Source organism: Atta cephalotes (assembly GCF_000143395.1).
Source record: "Atta cephalotes unplaced genomic scaffold scaffold00025, whole genome shotgun sequence".
NCBI classification, from domain to species: Eukaryota; Metazoa; Arthropoda; class Insecta; order Hymenoptera; family Formicidae; genus Atta; species Atta cephalotes.
Window position 1 is genome coordinate 836,391 of NW_012130089.1, and position 3,310 is coordinate 839,700.

General features: G+C 31.1%; 1 protein-coding gene across 1 annotated transcript in view; it reads right to left on the reverse strand.

Moving 5' to 3' along the window:
• Positions 1-3,310, reverse strand: part of LOC105620232 (synaptosomal-associated protein 25) — a 34,169-nt gene that overhangs the window by 20,194 nt on the left and 10,665 nt on the right. The gene's annotated exons all lie outside the window — the stretch shown is intronic.

Sequence of the window (3,310 nt, forward strand, 5' to 3'; positions counted from 1 at the left end):
TAGTATATATATAGTAGTATATATATATATATATATATATATATATATATATATAGAGATATATGTAACGGACAAGTCGGTGATGGGTACTGGGCAAGCAAGATAAGAGATGGACATTGTGACCGGATATGTTGAGGTGGCACGCGTAGAGAGTGGGACAGAGTGAGAAGTATTTCGGGTCCTCTCTCGTTTTTTCTTTTTCAGAGGTCTCTTTTCTGAATTTTTTTGTTCCTTGTTTTTTTATCTATTACGAAGAATAACTATGGCGCAGCGCGCTGTCGGGTTCATCTTGGCGAATTGTCGATATATATCGCATATGTTTGTCGCGATACCCGCCCGCGACGCAGAGACAGGTGGGCACAGCAGGGCGAGAAAGAGCAATTGGAAGAGAAAAGTATGGGCCCGATCGAGGTACCGTCGTACGCGGTGTGACGGTACGAACGTGTTGGCATGTTGTTGCTTGTCGATTTATTGTTGTTGTTGTTGTTGTTGTTGTTGTTGTTGTTGTTCTTGATGTTGTATCGGTCAATGGCGATGTTGTTATTGTTGATGTTGCTGTTGTTGTTGTTCATGTTGTAGTTGTTGTAGATGTTGTTCCTGTTGCTGTAACTGTCGTCGCCGTTGTTGTGCGTTTATTAATTTTTGTTTTCACATGGCGGGATATCTTCCTTCTGACAAAAGCGCGTGTTTTTTTTTCTTTCGGTCTTTGTTTCTTTTTTTTGTTTGACTTTTTATTGGGGGAAGGGACACTTTGCCTTTTGTGACATTCTACGAGTTTTTCGGCTGAACAGGTTCGATCCCTTGATCGTCACCGATCGTCCCTGCGCTCTTCTCGCGTTTCGAGAGCGAAAGAAAGATCGAGCGCAATCGAAGAGATCCACGTCTGTAGTGTTTCTTTTTTTTCTGGGTGATAGGTGGGAATTTCTTGGACACCCAGTAAAAGAACGATATATAAAGTGTAGGTACAACGCAGGGTATGGAGTACACTTTTCAAGGCAAATCACAAGCTTCGCGGGGCAGCAACGGTTTGAAATTAATAAAAGAAAAAAAAACATATCTCTATGTATAAATATCATAATCGAATATCTTGAAATCTAAGAAGTAAAATAATATTTCATAACATTTAGCTTAATTTATAATATTTAAATTTAATAATTAAATTAATATGTTAATTTAAAAAAAATAAAAAATAAAATCTAAAAGAGAGCATCTATAAATACAAATAGGAACATTATAACGTATACAAATTTTTTTTGAAAGCTTAAGAAGACCTAAAAATTATACTTGAAATATATTAAAAATAATTTAAGATTTAAATTATTTCTCGTAAAATGATAAGTAATATTTTATATTAATACTATACTCGAATTTATATTAATTATGATACGGATTATAAGGATTGTAATAATTTATAAGACACACATAATTTAATACAAAACTCGAAATAAATTTCGGCAAGAAATCCCAACGCGAGACACTTCAGGACTCAAAAAGGATTGCGAATACTTGGATAAGTGCAATGTAAAACACACACGCACACGTAATTGGAGTGGAAGGGGCGGGAGAGTGAATAAAGGGGCAGCGAATGAGTAAATGAGCGAGTGAATGAAACGATCGATGACTCGAGGAGGAGAAAAGGATAAGCGACTATATATTTTTATACATGTTTAACAACTTCCTCTTTTATACTTATAATAATACTTCGTTTATATTATATAATTACTCATATTTGAGCATTGAGTATTTAATATTGAACATGGATATCCGATTTTAATTTCATTCGATCATTAACACATCAAATAAAATATTGAACGCGATCGAATAAAAGATATCATTAAATAGGACTTGAATAAGTCGCATTTAAAGATTAAACGCCATGTTAAATAAAGGCGATATTGTGAGAATAATGTAAGATATTGATTTTCTCTGACAATTTATTTTTCACTCGTTGATATTTATTCATTTTTGCTCCTTTCCTCATTCGACTTGAGGCACAAGCGTGCATATTAATATTAAAAAAAAAAATATCGGCGGATAATGGTGGAAGTGCATAAGAAATAAGGGTGGAAATGTGAAGAGTGAGAAATTGACGATATCGAAGTGACGAGCATATAAGGTAAAAATAAAATATCGTGATCAGTAAATTCTAGATTAATTTAGATAAATTTTAAATAATAAAAAAGAAATAACAAATAGAAAAATAAAAAAAATTAATAAAAAATATTCTTCGTTCATTAAGTGCATTTAATTCCTTGTACTCGATGTGTTATATACATTTATTTAAAAAAATGTAAGTGTCACACACATTCCACAATATACTAAATATAAATATTTTTAATGATACAAATAAGTCGCTACAACACATTCGGGTACAAAAGATTAAACAAGTATTGCTTGAATATCTTTCAAAAATCAGGTTGTCTCAAAAAAAAGTTTACATTAAATGTTATATTTTATTTATCGCATTTGGTTTTTTCCTTAGCAAAAATTGTATATGATAGAACTAATTAACATATTATTGAAAATCAGCAAGATATAAGCAATATGCAAAGATTTTAATTACTTCTTTCCTCAACATTTTATTTATATACAAAACAAAATTTGTAAATCCAGAGAAAAGTTTCTTCGATTCAAAGAAATATTTTTTTGTTATATGGTTCAAGAAAAAAATTTCTTTAATTTGAATGTCATTTCTTTGATTTAAATAATATTTTTTGAAATCAAATTAAAAAGTTTATTTGATTTAAAGAAATTATGTTCAAATCAAAGAAATTTTTTCCTTAACCGAGAATACAAATCAAATTTCTTTAATCGAAGAAACTTTTTTCTGGATGATAGAGTCGTACATTCGTAAAAAATTGCACAAAGGCTTACGTAAGCTTTATAACAATTATTTAAATAAATTTTTAATAACTTTCACATCTAAGCAATAATAATTTTCCAATAATAGTTTTCTAAAATTCTTCATTACCTTATAAATTATTAGATGCTCAAATAAAATTTTAATCATGATGAAAAATCGATTCGTTCATATCATCAGTTTGTTTGTAAAATTTTTTGGGACAACTCATACATCGATGAAAGATATGTTTGTTTTGTAAAATAGCGTGAATTAATATAGTGCACTGAGTATTGATTATACTGAGCTGTGACGACTGCTTCTAAAAAGAGCGATAGCACGATGCACTGAAAAGGGAAAGTAAATAGAGGTTTGCAAAGAGGAAAAAGGCAAATACACACACACACACACACACACACACACACACACACACACACACACACACACACACACACACACACACACACACAC